The 7606-nt window shown below is 28.9% G+C and overlaps 1 long non-coding RNA gene across 1 annotated transcript; it reads left to right on the forward strand.

Annotated features, from left to right (window-relative positions):
• Window positions 1-887: 887 nt before the first annotated feature.
• Window positions 888-6205, forward strand: LOC124888487. The gene is made up of 2 exons (XR_007046774.1): window positions 888-1039; window positions 4125-6205. It is a non-coding gene; the product is annotated as an uncharacterized LOC124888487 (long non-coding RNA).
• The last annotated feature ends 1401 nt before the right edge of the window (window positions 6206-7606 follow it).

Raw genomic sequence — 7606 nt, forward strand, 5'->3', positions numbered from 1 at the left:
AGGTAGTAAAGGTAAAATTCTAAATATAGCAGCACATGATCCCCAAATGTGGGATACAGTAATAGACTTATGGAAAGGAATAGTAGCTGCAGATTACTTAAGACATTATACAGAAACAGATACAGAAACAATGTATAAATATTTAGAAATTTTTCTAGGAGAATCTGCAAAGGCTACGTGGGAAAGTTTTAAGACAAATTGCCCATATGACTTCCAGGTTCTATTAAGTATGGGGCCAAATCTCTATAATTTTACAAATAAAATGCATATGTTATTAACAGGAAAAGATCTGTAGTCTACTTAACTGGTCAGCTAATTCGTTATATATATATATAAATAGTCATAATACAAATATGACTCAAATTGATGCGTCTCTCTTAACCTGTGATAACAAGGGAAAGCGAAACTATATGGCAAATGTAAAAATGATGATCCGTCCACTTGGAACTTTTGGTGGTAATATATATATGCAAATATTTTTATATTTACATTATTATATTAAAATGTGAAAGATTTTTGAAGATCGATTTGAATTTTTACACTTTATTAAATTTTTTTGCAGTAGATAAAATTATTTAATTTAAATAATCAAATGTCACACGTGCGGGTAAACATACATACATATATATATATGTAATCTTTCATTTTTCAAAATATGTAAAAGTGTTACTATTTTATACTTTTAAATCAATTAAAATACTATCTTTTATAATTATTTACTTATTTCTATTTTTCTATAATATATAAGTGATGGTTTTGACATGTGATCTTAATGTCAAAACAATAAAAAGAAGGGTATTTTGGTCATGGAAGTATAAGTCCATGAAAGGACATTTTTGTTATTTCACGTCATATTCTGATGAATTGCTACAGCTTTAATACACGCATGGCAATTACACACCCTCCATCAAATACGTGTCCTTGTCTTTCTCTTTCTCTTTCTCTTTCTCATCCCTGTGATGTACTAATAATAAGCATACAAATACAGCAATCAACAGAGCAAAAATAAATTGTTGTTGGTGTGCTAGCTCTCTGCCGGGTATGTTTCTTTAGGCCAATTAATTTCAGCATTCCCAAATTTTTATCATCCGCTTCTATTTTACAATTCCTTTATGTATGCGATGAAGCGTAAGCTTAATTAGGGTTAAGGTTAGTGAAGTTAGTGTATGTATTGTGAAATATTGGATTTGTTTGGGAATTTTGAGTTGTTCTTCGCAATTGAGGCACTGGGTGTGTTTTGTTTGAGGAACTTTTTTTTATCCCTTTTCTTATGGTTTTGGGAGATTGCCAGCTTAGTTAGGATTCAACCGTAGTGAGAATAGTGTTAGGCCCTGTTGTTTTGGTTTTGGGAGATGTGTACCTTAATTAGGGTTCGACGTTAGTGAGTTAGCATCTGCGTCGTGAAAAATTGAATCTTTTTGGGAATTTTGAGTTGCTGTTGGCAACTAAAGTATTGTGTCTATTTTGTTAGGGGGATTTTTTTGTATTTTTTTGGCTTATTAATTTTACATGATTTTGAATGTTGTCGATGTGAGTTCAATAGGAGGAAGTGTTTTATTTTACCTTCTAAAACAGAAGTTAAAACTGTTTAAATACACAACAAGAGAATTTCGAAGTGTCCAATTTCCAGATTCTTATAACTCCAGAATCCAAGTTGAAAAAACCTCCCTTTAGTACCCTGTCAAACCATGAAACAAAAAAAATCTTTTCCACCAATATATTATGCAAAGTGCTTACAACAATGCATGCAAGTAAATATACATTGCCAGCTAAAGAACTACCATCTTCAAATGCTTATATCGAAAGATTACATTTTCAGGTAAAAGAAGCAACTGAGCATTCAAATTCTTACAAATCTAGAAAAGAAAAATACTCTCAAATTTTCAGTTCAAAATATTTCAGTTTCTATCGAAAACAGCTAATAGGTGTGAGGTTTGTGTACACACTATCCTTCCTAGACCCCGTTTGTTGGAATCACATGGGGTATGTTGTTCTATTACTCCAACTTCAAATAATAGTTGACATACTACCATTAAGTGGGAACATTAAGCATAATGGATTGGAATACCAGTTTTCCATACTAATAAACCTAAACAGGGAACAAATATTCTGGCAGATGATTGCCCATGGTGTTATGAACACATTGTAAAACTTTTATGGATGTGATATTGTCTTAGAAAAAAACAAAAAAAAGGGTTGTTCCTTTGGGGAGAAGTTTGAGTTGCTCTTTCGAAGGAGTATACAGTTTCGTTGTGAGGGTACTCCCATTTTTATCTGGATTTCAAGTCGAATGAATACTGTCCTATGAAATGAAGAGTAGGTTGTAAATTTATTTCCTTGGCCTATACTTTAGATATTGTGCTTTTCCATGGAAAAACTTTATCATGTCTTGAGCCCTTTAACGCTTTAAGAATTCTATCTCTATTCATGTTGTAAGATTTGTAGTATAATAGGTATACTAATAAGTTCATATTGTAGTGATTAAAAAGAAGTAACCACTGAAGTAAAAGGTCCTGGTAGTTGCTTTCTTTTCTCCATATATTGATAATAATGTGTTTGACTTATCCTCCAATTTATTTATGTATTTTCTTTGTTGGTTACTCTTCTTACATTCACACAGATGCTCCCTGGCAAACCAAATGGAATAAATATCACTATGAGTCAAATCTTCATACCCAGATAAAGAAGCAACAATACTGCTAATAATCAATTTTAATCTCAACATTTCCACAGAAAAAGTTCAAATCTTTAACACTTCAAAAATAACATAGGTGTTCCAAAGCAATGAAAATACATCCATACAGAAAAACAAGCAGGTACAATTCAAAGAAAGGCAAAACATGTTGCCAAAATACACATTGTTTTCAACTGATATATGATAAGATAAACTGTAGGTGTAGTTTAGCTTTCTGTTTTTCTCTGAAAATGGTATATGGAGAAGCCTTTTGTTGAATCAAAATCCACGGTACTCCCTAGTTGTTATTCTGTTGCGACAGTTCAAGTGATGCATTTTCTCCCTCATCTGTGTATACGCCTTTGTTAGTCACATAGCGTAATCTCTTTTAACATTGCTATACTGTAATTGCACCTTGGATATGTTTTATGTACAACTGCAATTTCTTTATGGCGTCCAGAATAATTTAGTGCTGTTAACAAGAAATAGCGTCCGTGAAATTTTGGGAAAAATAAACAATATATGATTTAAGTAGAAGTTGAACACACCTTTTGTTAGTTTTTTCGGAGGGGTAGTTTGCACCTACACCTCATGGTTGTCTTGATTATCTTTTTTCTTTGTGGCAAAATCTTCAATTTCTACTTGCTGCTTCCTACAATGTCTATTGGCGCAGATGCCGATTGTGTGTTTGTGGAGTTTTTTTTCGTGAATGATAAAACGATTAATTTTTCAAAGGTTGCATCTGTTGTTTTTGTAAATAATTTTTTAACTTGAATGTTGAACGTCTTGTTAATCAACTGCCTTCACGATCGCAAGAGGTACCATTTGTTGTTGGAAGAGAAGTCTGATAAAGGTTTTTACTTATAAAATGGCTCCTTACACTGTTAGGTAAGCCAAAAATAACACTTTTCTATCTCATGTTAATTTGGTGATACTTTTTATCGCCTACCGAGGCATGAAAAAAGGCTCTGTAATTAATAGTCCAGAACTTCACCTAAAGAGTCGTCACCATTTAAATTAATATAAACTCGATTTTTCAAATAAAATGAAAAATTAGTCCAAAAAAAGAGTGAATCAGCAACTATATGTATAATCCCATTGTGCTTTTCCTAATTATTCTATCTCTTATAATCTGTAGCTAGAGTATTAGAAACACCTATGTTTCAGCTTATATATTTGTAATTTATTTCATATTAAGTAGTGCACACTTCTTTATTTTTTACTTTTAGGTAAGGTGTTAAATTGTATACACCATAGAGGGAGCTTTAAAAGAAGAGACTCAACTGTTATTTCTTTTGGTGCTTGTGTTCATGGGTTTGTTTGTCACCCAAGAATTTGGTTTTAGGAATTTATTGTTTCCTTAGTTACTATATTACCGTTGAACCAGATTTTGCTTCTCTTTGTTATTTGATAATTCAATTTAAGTTACTGCTTTCTTATTTCTTTTTAGAATGCGTGATACTCTTGTGTTGACAATGAAAATCCTCCAAAACAAGGTATTGTTTCCTTTATGATATTATGAAATATGGGATTTGAAATTTAACTTCTTCCTTTTTAAGTAACCATCTTATATAATTTGCTGCTATTTTACGCATCAACTCTACCATCCTCACCGATTCTACATAAGCATTGCTCATTTGATCCGCCAGACATGGCAAAAATTCAACTCATTTTGTCTAACTTTTTTCAAGAAAAAGCTAATATAACTCCATACATAACACCAACACCCTATCCAAAAAAATTACAACATTACATTAATGGCAAATAGCTCATTTTTGTTACACCTTTTGTTGTTTCTTGTTATTACCTTGAGTGTCTTAACTTTTTTCAAGAAAAAGCTAATATAACTCCATACATAACACCAACACCTTATCCAAAAAAATTACAACATTGTATTAATGGCAAATAGCTCATTTTTGTTACACATTTTGTTGTTTCATGTTATTACTTTGAGTTTAGTTTATGTGATTTTATCACGATATGAGTTGGAAGAACTTACATGGTTAGATGACAAAGATGATAAAATATCTATGTTTCATAGTCAACATTTTGCTATGAATAAATGTGATTTTAGTTTAGGGTTGTAGCTGTTGTTACTTATACCAAGACTGGTAGACCTGATACTGATTATAAAAAGTGAAGATAGAAACTCATGGTTGTGAAATTCCAAGGTATTTTGTAATATGTTTTTCAGTTGCATAGTTTAAGAAATGTTTTTTTTTTCGCTGTTCTCTGTCTTGAAGCAATGATAAAATTATTTTCATGTAAGCATGGGCTGAGCACTTCATGATATTTTGAGTCCTTAGTGAAAATCATGACTAAGCTATTGCTTTTTACATATGTATATATTCACTGGCTTGTAAACGTTTTGTTCCTATTCTTTCATTTTCATATAGAAAATGGTTATTAAAACACTTTAACACTTCGTAATTTTATGCAACAGATTTCAGTTATATGATTGCGCATTTCAAATCTCAAGCCAAGGATATATCATATATTGTTATCTATGTAAATAAAATGTACATAACCCCTTGTATAATTTGGCTCCTTGACGTATACGATAAAGAAAATAGTTTGTTGTATGTATTGATGCATTACAATTATTCTTTTCATGCAGCATGTTGGGTTCGTGCTAACACGGCCCCGCCCCCCAGTTTAAAAGAAGTAAAAACTCCTAATATTTAATACACTACTAAATCAATTAAAATACCATCTTATATAATTCTATTTAACTGACTTTTTGTGAACGAAGGTTTTAACTTTCAATAATATAATATGCATTTATTTTTTCTTCTTCATTTTCTTTTTTATTTGATTTTGATTCAACTTATTTTTAATATTTATCACACTTCTAAATCAATTAAAATATTGCTTTATATAATTAAATTTAACTAACTTTTTGTGAACAAAAATTTAGCTCTCATTAATATAATATGTATTTATTTTTTCTTCTTCCTTTGCTTTTTTATTTGATTTAGATTCAACTTATTTTTGTTCTTTGTGCACTCAATGTGGTCTATTTTTCTCTTTCTTTTAGTTTTTTTCCTTTCTTTTAGTTAATAATGATAGGATGATTTTTTATGTCAGTTGCTATGATTATGTGATTTGCATAGGCTAAAAATTAATAATTGATTCTCATATTTTTTGATTTGCATAGGCTAAAAATTAATAATTGATTCTCATATTTTTTGAGTTTTTTCGCTTTCTGCTGAACCTTTTGTTGGAAAAAAGTGGAGAACTACGCAATTATGTTGCCAAGGAATGAAGTGGATCAGATGATGATAATCAATTGTTATATGACTTAGAAGGTTGTGTTTCTAATTATAATTCATTGGAGTTGTATGTGGCATTCAATTGATGATATGTATGTTCTTATTTGGTTTGGACCTAAAGTTCTTACTTCTTCTTTTTCCATGAATTGCGGATATAAGAAGAAAAATTAATTTTTGGGAAAGAAGAGCAAAGAAAAGACTATTATTGTCATGTCGAAAGAATTCACACTTCCAAATTGATAATTTTTATTTCTGAGAATTTCTTAACTTCATTTTCTATAATTTTCATCATCATCTATATATTGTGAGTAGTTGTCAAATTTAATGTTGGTTTATGTTCAATATGATTACATGTTGTATGATTGACATTTAAACTATTTGTGATACTTGGTTTAGATTATATTTATTTTAACTTTTAAAATTATTTAAAATATTATTTAAAATAATATTCAAGTTAGTCCTTAAATATTATTTAAAATAATATTCAAGTTAGTCCTTATTGATTTAAGTAATAACATAATTTATATGTTATAAGAGGACGTCAATGAGTAATAAATGTGTACAAAAATCAGAAATTATTGTGTACATATTTAAATCTACAATATTTTGTCCTCATTAAAAGTATGCAAATAGATAAAATCGTCTTTTCACTTATTTCTTCCAATTATAATATCATTATATTTATAATATTGAATATTGACTATAATAAATATATGAAAAATATATAGAAAGACTCCTAAATATATGAGAAGACTCCTATTTATAATTACTTAATACTATTTCTACTAGAAACTTAATCTTAATGGTTTTTAGGCAATAGTTTTAAATATTTTTTGAAGATAAATTAAATTAGATTAACTTAATATTTTAAAATTATAATTATAATATTTAAAAACTATATGATAACTATTATTAGTCACACTTTTTCACTTGTTAATATGATAAAAAAGTATATTTTAATTTTTTTTTTTTTTGTAGTTAACACAATTTAAATTGTAAAAAGAAAAGAAAACCACACAAATTAAAGCAAATGTATAGTAACTAAAAGGGGAGTTCTATATATTTACTACCATTAAAAGTTATTTACTACCATTAAAAGTGAGAGGTTTTAAATGTTTTTATTAATTATTTGTTTCAATGAAAGTAGAGCATTATATTGTATCAAACTCCACTTTGAAGACAACTAATACTTTTATGTGAATTTGGTTACGATACAAATGTAAGAGTCTCTTAAACAATTTTAACTAAAGTTAGGAGTCTGTGAATTTGGTTACGATACAAATGTAAGAGTCTCTTAAACAATTTTAACTAAAGTTAGGAGTCTTTACACACATGCAAAGCACGTATGTTAAAATGGTTTACAAAAAAAGACTTTTTAACTATTTTTTTCTATGTTATTTTAAAAAGAATTTCATTGTTAAAATTTTTTTGTTACTCTTTTTTCTAAAGCTTTTTTTCTTTTTCTAATTGTTACACTTCTTTTTGTGGGAAAATGAATATATATGTTTTTTAATTATTTTTTCCTTATACTTTTATTTATTAAGGAGGGCACGCATGATTGTCAAATAGATATCGATATCGATAGATTAGGTAATTTTTATATTATATCAGTACAAGATTATACACCATTCATACAATGTCAATACAATACATTCATATT

Source organism: Capsicum annuum, chromosome 11 (genome assembly GCF_002878395.1).
Source record: "Capsicum annuum cultivar UCD-10X-F1 chromosome 11, UCD10Xv1.1, whole genome shotgun sequence".
NCBI classification, from domain to species: Eukaryota; Viridiplantae; Streptophyta; class Magnoliopsida; order Solanales; family Solanaceae; genus Capsicum; species Capsicum annuum.